The following is a 15708-nucleotide window of genomic DNA, read 5'->3' on the forward strand; positions in this document are numbered from 1 at the left end:
AATCCGGTTTGTAGTGACCGGCTTTCCCACAATTGAAGCAAAGACCTTTGATCTTTCCTTTGTTGTCGTCATCTTGTTTGAACATGTTTGATTGCTTTCTATAGTTGATCAATCCTTTGTCGGAATGTTTTGCTCCATTTTTCTTTAGATATTTGTTGTATCTTCGCACAAACAGTCCCATTTCCTCATCATCGGAGTCTTCGTCATCACTTGTGTCACTATCCTTTGGCTCTCGTTTTGAGGTCTTGGAGCTCGAAGCTTTTAGAGCTATTGACTTCTTCTCTACCTCTTTCTCCATGTTCTTTTCTTTCTTTGTCCTCTTCTCATGCATGTCAAGGCATTTAAGATGCTGTTCATGTTCCTCTAGTTTACCAAAGAGAGTGGTAATGTCTAAAGTGTTGAGATCATTTGCTTCCTTAATTGCTGTAACTTTGGGCTGCCATTCCCTGTTCAAACACCTTAAGATTTTGTTAGTAGCAACTGCATTGGAAACAGGTCTATCAAGAGAATTTAATCGATTTTTCAGGTGAACGAATCTTTTCTGCATGCTTTCGATGGTTTCACCATCTTCCATGTGGAAAAGTTCGAACTCTTGAGTTAACGTATTGATCCTAGCTAGTTTGACATCATCCGTTCCCTCGTGGGCAACTTGCAATGTGTCCCACATAGCTTTAGCTGATCTACAATGGGAAACGCGATAGTATTCATCAACTCCTAGAGCTGAGATTAGAATGTTTCTCGCTTTCCAATCGTATGCATATTTCTTTTCATCTTCAGCATTCCAAGTATCTTCTGGTTTTGGAACAACTGCACCAGCTGCATTTGTCATAGTGATCTGAAATGGACCATTGACAATAGCTGTCCAGATGTTCCTATCAATTGCATTGATATGGACACACATACAATCCTTCCAATAGCCGTAGTTTTCTCCGTTGAAAACTGGAGCTCTATTATGAGCCCCTTTAGGTCCAGAAGCCATCTTTCCAATAAGTGTTTCACGTAGCACGGAATAAACCAGAGCTCTTGATGCCACTTGTTAGACGCTGGCCTATAGATCTAGAGGGGGGGGTGAATAGATCTCACTAAGTTTTTACAGATTTTTCTACAGACTTGAGCGAAAGCGGTTCTGAATCGACTTGCGTCTATTCTGGACCGCTATTGCAAAGGTCGTATGTGTTTCAAAACCAAATAGTAAGTGGAATTGATGGTGAAGTAATATGATAGCTAACCAATACGTTTAACAACTGAAATCCAATTAACTTCTAGATTGACAACTTTGCTTTGCAATGCAGTAAGATTGGATTAAGCAAAAACACAAACACTTGGTGATAGGTTCAAATTGATAGTGATTCAAGTTGTGGTGAATTGTGATGTTTGTGCAGAACTTTAATTCACAATTTTAACACTCGAATCGTTGATCAATTTTACACTTATAACCAATTATGAACAGAAAGTAAAAGAGAAAGTAAAAGCGACAAGAACACGATATTTGTTTAGGCAGTTCGTCGATCGTCCTCGCTACGACTACGTCTGCCCCCAATTCCAAATTGAAATTGGGTAATCTTTCATTAATGTTGAAAGTAGTATATACAAAGAAGATAACAAAGCGATAAACGATAAACCAATTATGTCGATCCTTTGAATCTTCTTCCCCCTTAATCTTGAGCCAGATCAAGGTTATCCAAGAGCTTCACTTTGATTCCCTTCTGCAGTGTCTTGATTCCTTGAACTCCCCGTTCCTCAATCGTTACACTCAGCCGAATCCTCAATGAACGCCTCTTGATAAAAACCCCCAAGAACCACCCGTCGTGGAGGACAAAACCCGCAGATTTTATTCACCAACAAACCCCACAAACCTTCACCCACTAGGAATCTTCAATTCCGTTCCATGGACGTTATCGAACTCATCACTAACCCGCAACGCAAGAATGATTATGTGTAATTGTGTTGGAGATGATGAAGAACGAAGATGAGAAGCGTTTGTGTATCTTTCAGTCGTTGGTGTTGCCTTGAATAATTACCCTTGCACAATATATATGATGCATAGCAGTTGGAATCAAGAATAACTGAATTTTGGACTTTCTTGATCAGTTAGGTCGACCACTTGTAGTGCTTAGGTCGACCTAACAGAGCTTGCTGAATTTTGCTCCCAGTTAGGTCGACCTGTTGAAGGAGTAGGTCGACCAGAATCCTCTTCTGGTGCGTTCTGGGAACATTTTCTCAGATTAGGTCGACCTAGTTGCTATGTAGGTCGACCTAACAGACTGATATGAAGATTTCTTCATTTTGAGTCGACCTAAATGGACTGTGAGTCGACCTAGCAGAGGTATATGGATTTTCCTTCATTCTAGGTCGACCTAGGTTGACAGTAGGTCGACCTAACTGCTGATTTTCTGCATTTTCCATGTTCAGCTTGTGTTGAGTCGACTTGTATGCATAGTAGATCATCTTGTGCTTTCATGAGTGATCAAATGCTTTACTTTTCTGATTCTTCCTTGTTGTTTGGATGCTCATTTGAGTTTGCCATAAATCAAAAACATCTTTGAGTGTAATCTTGTATTCACACGTTCCACTATGTCTTATGCTAAAAATGCGAGAGATTTGTGGAAGGATATCAAAGAAAGTTTCTCTACAGTGAGAAGTCCCAGAATACAATAGCTGAAATCATATCTAGCCAGGTGCAAACAAGATGGTATGTCAGTTGCAACATACTACGGAAATTTGAAACTATTGTGGGATGAGATGGCCAATTACGATCAAATCCCGACATGTGGTTGTGGTGGATACAAGTGTGATATATCATAAAAAATAGAAAAGCGAAGAGAGGAAGAAAAAGTTCATCAGTTCTTCATGGGATTAGATGATGCAATTTACGGGACTGTTCGATCCAACTTTCTTGCAACAGATCTGATGCCCAATCTCATTAGGGTATACTAAAAAATGATTCAAGAATAAAGGGTGGGAATGATGACTAGAAGCACAAAAGAAGGAAGAGAAGTGATGAGCTTAGTTGTTCAAACAAACGGACGTGCAAGTCATTGCAACAAATAGAAAATAGACAAGGTAGAGGAGGAGTTGTGTGTGCAACTGCAAATGTTGTACACACATGAGGATGTCACATAGAATCAGTGTAGAACAATTGCAATCGTTGGTAGGATTTCTCAATAATATCACACTCTTGAGAGTTATAACAACAACATGGCACTAATACACTTTCTTCCTCAGAAGCAGCATTTCACTCAAAGACACTAAGGCAATTTAAGTGAGAGAAAAATATTTTTAGAGAAAGATAAACTCCAAAGAAAATAGAAAACTTTGGAGAATTGGTGTAAAATGGATAGGATAAGACTCTTCCTTATATAGGAGATAAGAAAGTCAAAAAAGGAAACACGATCCATGGGCATTTTTAATGGCCTAATCAATTAGCCCCTTGTCCCAATTGTTTGGATAAGCAAAATAATTGATTATTCCGGCCCATTTTGGAAAGTTTAGATAGAGAGTCGTTATCAATCATCAAGACATTGTCACAATCAATTATGTAATCGATTAGGCTTCTTCCAATTGATTGACTTAATGTCCCAATCAACTTTATAGTTTAAAAAATGCTTCAAAAAGAAGATGATAGTTTCCTAATTAACTTGCTCGGTCTTGAAAACATTTTAAAGAGTTTTGATAGTTAAAAAATAGGTTTAAATGGATTTTAGTGTGTGTGTGTGTGTGTGTGTGTGTGTGTGTGTGTGAGTTGCCTTAGTATTTTAGGATTTACTCCCCTACTTTAACAAAACTCTAGTCACTCAAACAGATGTGATTTTGTGATCCTTCACACTTTTTCTCTTTCAAAACTTTGAGGCTTCCAAGATCCTTTTCCAGATACATCGATCATATAAGCATTTCAATGAAATTTTGAGTCTCCTTTTTGATGAGGCTAGAGATAAATTCAAGTTTAGTCATCATTATCAGAGAGTTAGAAATCTATTACCATTGGCTTTAACAATCATTGGTGTTTTCATCATCAAAACACTAGGAAGATTTTCAGCAGGATCATCTGCTTCATACCTGCAAGCATATAGATCCACAAAAATAACCTCTTTTCAACTCATTATTTAATATACACTTTAATATTATTTATTATTGAGAGAACAAACACTTAAGTATAACTATATTGTGTAAACTGTTGTTGATCTAGAATTGTAAGACAAGGGAAGGTTATTATCTTGAACTATGATATTTTGATATTAAGGTTGCAGGTTGAACCTGAGATAAAAGCATGGTATAAGAAGGTTGTGGGTTGATCTTGTTATGAAAACTCTATGATAATGGAAATCTAAAGGGTTTGCCCCTGGGGACTAGACGTAGGCCTTGTGGTTTTAGGTAGAACCACGATAAAATCTAACGCGTTCTTCTGTGATCTCTCATCTCTTCATTTTTTTGTTATTATTTACTTATTATTCTCTTCTTATTCTACACGTCTTCTTTGAATAAATAAAAAAAACATTTTAATTATCCAAGTTGTTAAAAACTTTTTATATCAGTATTCATTCATCTCTTGTATTTGAAATCCCCTAGGTAACACCATTAAGTCATAAGAGCCATAAGAAATTTCAAAAAGATTGTTATAAGTCTCAGTCCCTATTAACTAACCTATGATATGAATTGAAATGATACCTTTAAAAATTAACATAGCTTCACTTAAAGCTATAAAAAAACTCAATATTGATGAATATCAATGTAACTATGTTAATGGAATCATTATACAAGGTTAGGATTATGTCCTTAAACATAGTTAAGAATTAAAAAAGGACATAGACTACAATAAATGAGTCAAAGTTAAATGATTTATTGAATGCATAATTTTTTAAAAAGTATTTTACATATTGGGATGAAGGATCCTAAGTTTGGGGAATGGTTACCAAACTAGGAAGGATCCTTTATTGTAATAATGTTTTTAACGAAGGAGCCTATTGGCCAGTGAAAGTGTAAGGCAAATAATTAAGCACAAGCATAAGTTCAAATTAGTTGAAGAAGTATTATCCTACTATCTAGAAGAGTATTAACGAGAAAAATAAATATTTCATTAATGTCTTAAATAATAGGTCGATGAACCAACTGATTCAAGAGAAAATATATAATGGTCTAAGAAGGTAGGCCTTGAACAATCTCTTGGCCATCATAAGTCAAAATATTATTCCAAAAAAAAACCTAAGCAATTTCATGTTTGGCATTGGATATTCAAACCTTCTTTACCATTCTCAAGGTTAAATTCAAAACATGCATTCTAGGTTAGTAGAGGTTTCAATTCATTATCAACATGAGTCAAATTCCATATGAGTCAATCCTTTGACAATTAATTGATTTTCATTTCTTGACAACTTTGAAGCCTCCAAAGTCAATTGTTCTAATTCCTTCTTATTTTGTTCCTACTCCCCTGATAAGAAATTCATTCTATCTTAAATTTGGAAATTGTTGTTATTTCTACATCAAGTTTTGCATACACTTTTTTACTACTATCTTCCTTTCATGTAATTTCTACATATAGTTAAGATATATGAAATTTGAGTAACCCCTTAAAATCGCTTATACGAAGGACAAGTTGGATGAAGATTTCTTGTTATACACCATGTAAGAAATGCACGGTAAAAAAAATGTAGTTCTAAAATCCCCAACCTCTTCTACACCTGCAACAGTTGAGATGTCTATGCGGACACCACCAAGATTTTCCCAATGTATTCTTGGGTGGTCAAAGTCCACGGAGAAAGAAAACCATCATCTTCAAAATATTAATTGAATTCCTCTTTAAGGATTCTCTACTAGTTAAAAAGGAGAAAGAAAAAATATGTAGTAATACACGAATAATTAGTTCAGATTTGAAAAAAATACCATTTAACTATTTGCATTTTTTCTACACTACAAACAAAAAATAATTCTCTCTTGTTGATCGTCTTGTGTATCAAGGTCAAGAACCCTTAGTTCTCCCTTTAATATAATTCTTGCTTACACAAAAAAAAAACGTTTTTATTATAAAACAAAAGTTTAAATTTTTCAATACATGGGGATGTAGCTCAAATGGTAAAATACTCGCTTTGCATGCGAGAGGTACCCCTGCATCTCCAAAAGTTGATGTTTTTCTCTAAATCATTTCATACGTGTGAAAATATCTTTTTTGATGAGTTGGGTCTATTGACAAAAAGGCTTGCTAATTATTTGTTTTTGTAATCGACCTACCATAAAAAAAAGTTGCTTAATAAAGAAATATTTGTTTACAACAATTTTCGTTTTAGTAAAAGAAATTGTTGCTTTTTCTTAATTATCAATTTCATCATTTTATCTCCAAAAGTAGATGTTTTTCTCTAAATCATTTCATACGTGTGAAAATATCTTTTTTGATGAGTTAGGTCTATTGACATAAAGGCTCGCTAATTATTTATATTTGTAATCCATTTACCATAAAAAAGGTGCTTAATAAAGAAATATTTGTTGACAACAATTTTCATTTTAGTAAAAGAAATTGTTGTTTTTTCTTAATCATCAATTTCATCATTTCATCTCCAAAAGTTGATGTTTTTCTCTAAATCATTTCATACGTGTGAAAATATCTTTTTGATGAGTTGGGTCTATTGACAGAAAGACTTGCTAATTATTTATTTTTGTAATCAACCTACCATAAAAAAGGTGTTTAATAAAAAAATATTTGTTGACAATAATTTTTCGTTTTAGTAAAAGAAATTGTTGCTTTTTCTTAATTATCAATTTCATTATTTTATCTCTAAAAGTTGATGTTTTTCTCTAAATCATTTAATACGTGTAAAAATATCTTTTTTGATGAGTTAGGTCTATTGACATAAAGGCTTGCTAATTATTTGTTTTTGTAATCGACCTACCATACAAAAAGGTGCTTAATAAAGAAATATTTGTTGACAACAATTTTCATTTTAGTAAAAGAAATTGTTGTTTTTTCTTAATCATCAATTTCATCATTTCATCTCCAAAAGTTGATGTTTTTCTCTAAATCATTTCATACGTGTGAAAATATCTTTTTGATGAGTTGGGTCTATTGACAGAAAGACTTGCTAATTATTTATTTTTGTAATCAACCTACCATAAAAAAGGTGTTTAATAAAAAAATATTTGTTGACAATAATTTTTCGTTTTAGTAAAAGAAATTGTTGCTTTTTCTTAATTATCAATTTCATTATTTTATCTCTAAAAGTTGATGTTTTTCTCTAAATCATTTAATACGTGTAAAAATATCTTTTTTGATGAGTTAGGTCTATTGACATAAAGGCTTGCTAATTATTTGTTTTTGTAATCGACCTACCATACAAAAAGGTGCTTAATAAAGAAATATTTGTTGACAACAATTTTCATTTAAGTAAAAGAAATTGTTGCTTTTTCTTAATTATCAATTTAATCATTTTATATCTAAAAGTTGATTTATTTCTCTAAACCATTTCATACGCGTGAAAATATCTTTTTGATGAGTTGGGTCTATTAACCGAAAGACTTGCTAATTATTTGTTTCTGTATTCAATCTACCATAAAAAATGTGCTTAATAAAGAAATATTTGTTGACAATAATTTTCATTTTAGTAAAAGAAATTGATACTTTTTCTTAATTATCAATTTCATCATTTTATTTTATCTTCAAAAGTTGATGTTTTTCTCTAAATCATTTCATACGTGTGAAAATATCTTTTTTGATGAGTTAGGTCTATTGACAAAAAGGCTTGCTAATTATTTATTTTTGTAATCGAGCTACCATAAAAAAAGGTGCTTAATAAAGAAATATTTGTTGTCAATAATTTTTATTTTAGTAAAAGAAATTGTTGCTTTTTCTTAATTGTCAATTTTATCATTTTATCTCTAAAAATTGATGATTTTCTCTAAATCATTTCATACGTGTGAAAATATCTTTTTGATGAGTTGGGTCTATTGACAGAAAGACTTGCTAATTATTTGTTTTTGTAATCAACCTGCCATAAAAAAGTGTTTAATAAAAAAATATTTGTTGACAATAATTTTCGTTTTAGTAAAAGAAATTGTTGCTTTTTCTTAATTATCAATTTCATCATTTTATTCCAAAAGTTGATGTTTTTCTCTAAATCATTTCATACATGTGAAAATATCCTTTTGATGAGTTGGGTCTATTGAGAGAAAGACTTGCCAATTATTTATTTTTGTAATCTACCTACCATAAAAAAAGTGCTTAATAAAGAAATATTTGTTGACAATAATTTTCGTTTTAGTAAAAAAAAAAATTGTTGCTTTTTCTTAATTATCAATAACATCATTTTATCTATCATATAAAAAAAGTCAAATAGATATTTTTATATGTATTTTATCAAATAAATGCGCACATTTAAAATTGATAAATAATTGCATTAAACGCATTTTTTAATGAGTTCCAAACATAAATATTTGATTTTTGTATCAAATAAAAATCAATATGTTTATTTTTTTATTACTTTTATTATATACTAAAGAAACATAGTATTTTAGATTTGATTTTGTTTATTGCTTTGATATGACGTGACTTAAAAAAAAATAGTAGTATAAACTGTTAGATAAATTGGTATGATAATCCTGGATATCTTCAAGAATCGTGTTCGTTCACTTTCCGAACAAAGTATTTCGACCCTATACTTGTCTGGGTTCACGAAATCTTTGCGGGGATAATTCTTGAAGAATCAATCTGTTTCTGACAATGGAGAACAGATCGGAATGTAGAGGAAGTGTATGATTTCGTATGTCAAATCGAGACCGAAAGACTCCTTATATAGGAGACCAATAATAGCAACGAACAGACACACCTGTTCGGTAAAAAACAGTTATGTTGGTTGGAAACGAAGCATCTGTTCGGTAAAACGGTTAAGTCCGTTGGGAAAGGGTGCAACTTATTCAAACGAAATTTTTGCTCGGGACCCCAGCCAGGGGCGCTGCCCCTTGGACCCCGCCAGGGGCTCCGCCCCTTGGACCCCGACGGGGCGCTGCCCCGCACCCCGCCAGGGGCGCTGCCCCTTGGACCCCGCCAGGGGCTCCGCCCCTTGGAACCCCGTTTCTATTATTCATATTCAATTGTACGTTTGGCTCTACGAGCGTGCACTCCGCACTACCCTAACTCGTTTCAAGCTTAACGCATAATTGCATCGGCCTTCAGTAAATCACATTACTACCAAAATTGCATTGATGATACTAAAATCACCAACATAAACAACGTTTTTTTCATAAAATAAAATAAAATATCTTAGTGAGTTTTTTCTATTTGGTTAAATAATCTAGTAGGTAGACTTACATACTTATTACCTTATAATTTTATCAGGGCGGGAAAGTAAAATATTTTGGAATTTAATTACTTAATGTGTTTCGCCACTAATTTATTTAGAACATAAACAATTAATTAATATTAAATTAATTATATGCAACTTAAAATTTAAAGAAAATAATCATTTCCATCACTAATATAAAGTGAACATTCTGATACCTAGGGCTGGTCCTGACATTTTCAAGGTCCAGGAAAAATAATTAAAATAGACTTTTAATAAAAATTATTTTTTAAAAGGAATATCATGTATTTAAATTATAAATAATATCAAAATAATCATTTATCCGTAACATAAAAAATATCATATTCTAATTAATATTCGATAACAGACCGTCTAAAATTATTTGGAAGTTGTGTTCATATTTTAAAAGTTGATCTTTAATAAATAAAATAATGTCTTAAGCAATGTTCTTGGAATATTATAAATAAGATAGACTAATTATAAATCTTAAAATGAGATGGTGTAAAGAAATAATTAACAAATGTTTTTTTTTTGGCAGTTTTGAAAATAAAATTAAGAAAAAAAAAAGCACATTTTTTGTGGCTGTTTTGAATATAAAATTAAGAGAAAAAAAAACACATGCTAGAAATAGAATTCGAACACACGCGACTCTAGTTGTAGTCTGATGGAGCATAACTATATATTTGAAAGTTTGCTAAAGTTATTTTTTATATTATATTTTATTTAATATTTTCAAAAGCCCAAAACAAAAAATTATGAGGTCCTTTATTTTTGGAGGCCCTGGGTTGTGGGCTTGCTTGCCCTGGCCTAGGACCGGCGCTGCTAATACCTTACATTTGTTTAGGTATGTTCTAGTCTAAAGAATTTTAGATGAATTCAACTTGCAGACTCACTAAGTCAAGACAACTTTTAAAGTTCAAGTGGAGTTTACATAGGTACTTACAAATTATTCATTAAAGATGTTTTCACATAAATATCGAGAATTAAATTTACGATTTTTTTTGGTGAGCCAACTCTTTATCAGTTAGGTCAACCTTTCTTGGTTGTTTAAGTATGTTCACGTCCAATAATTCGAGGTCGTGTTATTATTTTATATTAGTTCATTTTAAATAAATTAAAATTTAGGATATAACTTTTTTATAAGAGTATCATAATCGAGTCATGTTTGTTTAATTTTATTAATTTATTATTGATTACGTATAAATTAATGAGATGTTGAAGAGGTAGACCCTTAAGGTGTTAATCATCTCAAGAAAAAATATTGAAATCCATTTGATAATCTAGGCGAGCAGTAAGGAGAAGAGGAACAAACTTTTTGGTGAGGAAGGATCTTATTGTGAACTTCATTACTTTATATCCTGTTGAGAGCTGTTTTTTGTAAATGACATGTGTTGTTTCATTTGCAAATACTATGGACTCTCTTGACACAATCACTACAACGGAAAAGACATTTAATAATGGTTGGGAAATATATATAACCACGTGGGACCAGACGTTGTTATGTAGCGTGTGGTTGTATATGCAATACTTACAACCACGGTCCTAGGACCGTTGTTGTATTATAGAAAGCACGCGCCATATCACAACGGTTCGTTAGCCCAGCCGTTGTGATATAACTAAAGTTCCCAGGTTCGATTCTCCGCATCAATATTTTGTAATTTGTCATCTTTCAATATACAATCATGGTTAGGTTTTATAACCGCAGTCAAAGAATTCACAACAACCTGTATTTTTGTTAACCATGCATAAAGAGCATCAAAAACAGTTAACATTGTGCATCAAAAGACAAAATTAATATTTACATCAAACACAATATGTTTAAGTCAAAAGTAATATTCACATCATCATATATAGAAAATAAGTCATTAACACATCTCAATAAATTAAATAGCAGGACCCTTAAGCACATTGTGGATATACACCCAACGTTTACGAAGATCGACAAAGACCTCAACGGAGAATGGGGTTACGTCGTTAAACATCTACATATGAAAGAGTAAAAAAGTTAATATCATGCATGATAATAATTCAATAGTCAACTTATATATTAGTATATGTAAATATATTCATGACATAATACCCACACTCGTATTTCTCGGGTTGTTTCTTTGCCTACAAATGAATGTAACCACACATGAATGTAACCACACATGAATATAACCACACATGAATGTAAATGAAAGAAATAGGTAATCGGGCCACATACTTTAGGAGAGATCCATGAGAGCTTTCTTCTAACATTTTTCATCATATTCACTTGCTCCACAACACTGTACATTGAATATGAATTAAACATATTACATGCTAAACTACTTACAATATCAAAGAAAATGAATGTGACATATACTTACGAATTAATAATCTCTTTCATTTTCTTGTCGAGTGGGTCATGCAAAGAACACAGTACAATTATTGTATTCGTCTTAAATGATATTATGATTAATTGCCAATGACCATTGAACAAACATGAGCATATATATTATTAGTATTTACTAAAACAAAACTAAATATAGAATACATAAACATCAATTAAAAAAATACGTACGAACAGAGAAATGGTGCGAAGTAACATTCTTTTCCTCCCTCATTTAACCTTTGTTTCATGTAATCTTGAATGTGTCTTGGTTGATTAAACAACCATCGAATAAAAAGCGGATCCAATATTCCATAAATATTCGATTTATTTAATTCTATACAAACACGACGAATGTACCTAAATGGTTAAAGAAAATGAATAAATTAATTGAGGAAATACAAAAAATGATAATGTTCTATGATGACATGTATATTCAACTATAAACTTACGTGCATCAAACTTGCAATATCCCTACGTCCAGCCACTTATATCCACCGAGAAAGTCCCTTACACCGTCAGGACTCTAATAGAATAACTCCACATATGGATAATGTTCTAGCGGAAGAGGTTGCGAAGCATTTATCACCGCAACGTTTGTATATAACATGGTGATTTCATTTGAGTTAAGGTCTAATAACTCATTGCGGTTAGCTGAGGGGGATGGGGGAAGAGGCTGAACAATTACTTCATTTAGTACAAGCACTACGTACAACACTTCTATTTGGAGTTTGATAATGATCATGATCATGATCACTATTAACATAGCATTGATCTTCATTTGTACGTTGTTCGTGGTTTTCACTTAATATCTACATCATAATATTCAGTTAGAACAAAAATAAGCATAATATATATACCATACATTTCTGATAAAACACTAAAATCTCAAGTAAAGCACATACCGAATATAAATCTTGAAACCTTTCCATATCTTTCTCCCTTTTTTCCTCTCCTCGTCTAACATCCTCCTTTGTTCTTCCAATTTCTTCTCAAAATTTTCAATCTTTTGTTTTTGTGCATTCAATTCCGAGCTTTTGGTACTTTTTTTGAGACCCAAAGAATAAACTCATGCCGACACCTTCTCCCACACCACGGATACGCCCACCATGCTCATCTGTTTCGATTGCTTCTACTAATATATCATTTTGTGCTTCTGAAACAAATGCGCCTTCACGAGTCGCCTCAACCAACTCATCCTACACAATATGAGTAACTTACGTATATTGTTACCAACACATTTAAATAACAAATAACATAAGTAAAACAATTCATACTTACAATTTTCTCGGCAACTACTTTGGACGTCTTAGAGGTGTACTCTCCATTTGGTCTTAATCGAGCCCTCTTCCATTTCTCATGTCTTGACGGTGGGGATGGGATGCGATCATCTCCTGTTTGTGGTTATTTTTTAAGCATGATTCTTTTCTCAAGTTTCTTGTAACCCCCACGAGACAATCTATGGGGGTACATGTTCTTTGCCTTGTTAAGTATTCCTACTTTGCTTTTAAGTTGTTATTAACATAGTGAAATATATATATGATTAGTATTAACTCATTAGCATAACATTATCGGTTAAATAAGACTAGTACTAACCTTGAATTCCTCAGAACGACGTATCTTCTCAAACTTCTTCCATTGCTTCTTCGATATAAAACTATATCTTTTCCATGGAAGATCAAGACCGCTCTTAGGCTTCCTAATGTAGTCAGCCGTGAGGTATGACTTAAATTCCCTCCAACAAGTACCGACATAAGAGATCCACTTTTTTTCAACTTTGAGTCATCGGTAAACTCAAAATTCAACTACATATAAATCAATGTGTTTGAAATTATAGGTAGTTATATCTAATATATGAAAATTATAGTATGTAATACCTTAATGTCTGTCCATATGCTTTCTTTGACTTTCTCATCCACTTGTTTCCAATCATCTATCAATATACTTACTTTTATCCGTCAAAGGAACACAACATAACTCTTAAAAGTAGAATAATGTTCACAATCAACTACTCTGTAGAACGAGTCAAATTCGATCAGATTTTTTTCACCTGATGAGTTGCAGACTGATGTGAATTGGGGCATTATTGTGACACCTCTTTGTGATCTTTTTGATTGAGTCTCATTTGTTTAAGTTTCATTCGCACAACACTCATTTATTTGATGTTCTTCGCTAGTATCTGATGAAGAACTTGACAAGGTCGACATCTACATTAAAAAACAACAACAACAACATGAACAACAAGAACATAAACAACAACCACAACATAAACAACAACCACAACAATGGAAAATGAAGTTTATTGTAGATGCATGAGGAAAATATTTACGTACCCTAAACGTGATGACTAAGTAAATGATGTTGGTGTTTGTGTTGTCTTCCTTCCTTACGGTAACAACGATGTTGATGTTGTCTTCCTTCTTGACGGTGAAAACTTGGTTGGTGTACTCTTCTTTCTCGACGTCACGATCATGATGCTCTTGTCAACCTTGATGATGATGACGAAAATGACAAATACACAGTGAATAATGAATACTAAAGAGACAAGCTAGGGTGAACGATGGTGTTTTGGTTGAAATCGTGTATTATTTTACAGTATTGAACGTTGGGGTTTAGGGTTGAAATCTGTATTGTTTCGTATAGTTTATTTTTTCAATGGAAAAAAGGATACTGAAGACAAGCTAACTAGAAGTGTATAATATTGCAAAGATACCACCACAGCCAAAACTAGAAATTGTTATGATATATTACTTTCATGGTGAAATTTCATAAAGAAGCGCCATAGTTTAATTTATAATTAAAAATTTTAAATAAAAAACAAACTATATCACAACGGTGGAACGAACCAACCGTAGTCATAACCCTTTAAGTTTTTTATTTTAAAAAAAGAAAGAAAAGGCGCGCCTTAATATTAATGGAATAATATATGTGATGGCGCTGAGGTTCGAACCCATGAAGGCTCGTCGATTTCACCACAGTTGGCTCATAAACCATTGTTATATACAATTAATTTTAAATCAAAAAACAAAAATAATATGGGAGCGCCTTAGTTTAGATATGTCACCACGGTGTAGGGAAGAACCGTGGTGATCATGGCGTTGTTGTTTACACGTTTTGTAATAGTGAATGTTTTTACTAAAAATAAGAGGAAGGTCCACACCTTCCCCATATATTGTACCAGAGACACAACCCAAAGCTATTATCACGTGATCGTGTGGGGTAGTGGCCCCTTAAAAGTGCCCTACGAGGTTGAGCTTGAACATGAGATGTTGTGGTGAAGGACAAGACTGAAGATACATGTGGACCTCGGAAGAAGGGTGGACTTGACTAGAAAGGTTTTAGAGGTCTAAGGCCTGATGTTGGGAAGAAAGGAAATTCGATGAATAAACCTTATATCAAAGAGAAAATTATGAAAAACTATGCTAAGAAATCCTCTTCCAAAATCGTAAATGGTGATTCAAACACGAATAGGTTAGGAAAAGGCCTTGTTGAGGAAAGGAATCCTAAAAATAAACTAAGAGATGATAGAAAAATTCTAAATGAATTATCTCTTTGGAGAAACGATTGTCCTTGCCATGGCGTTTTCCTCGCCGTCAGACTTATCGTTGGCCAGAATTGTTGCCCTTTTGTTCACGATGACAGACAAAGAGGTTGAACACGAAGAACACAATTTGCCTGAATGTTGTAATGGTGGCCCCATGGTGGGCACCAAATGTATTTTCTAAAAGTACAATACATGACAACCCCTAATAATTAACGGCTGTCAAAGGCTTTTAGAGTTTGTTGTAGGGTTTATAGCTAACTCACACATGGAGGTGATAAGCGTTGTATATGTAGTATATGCGTAAATGAGATTGGATCCTTCTCAGCCTCAAGGGCGAGGTATTTATAGAAGTCGCTAGGTCTGGATCTCAGACTCCTAGAAACTAGCAATCACTCCCAAGAGCGCGAAAATTAGGAAATTAGTCCCTTATTATTTAGGATAACATGGTATAATTTTCCTTGACTACCACTCCGCATGTTTGTGGATTGGGATACATCACTTCCAAAAAAATTCTAGAAGGTGACCAATAT

Source organism: Vicia villosa, unplaced genomic scaffold (genome assembly GCF_029867415.1).
Source record: "Vicia villosa cultivar HV-30 ecotype Madison, WI unplaced genomic scaffold, Vvil1.0 ctg.000074F_1_1, whole genome shotgun sequence".
NCBI lineage: Eukaryota > Viridiplantae > Streptophyta > Magnoliopsida > Fabales > Fabaceae > Vicia > Vicia villosa.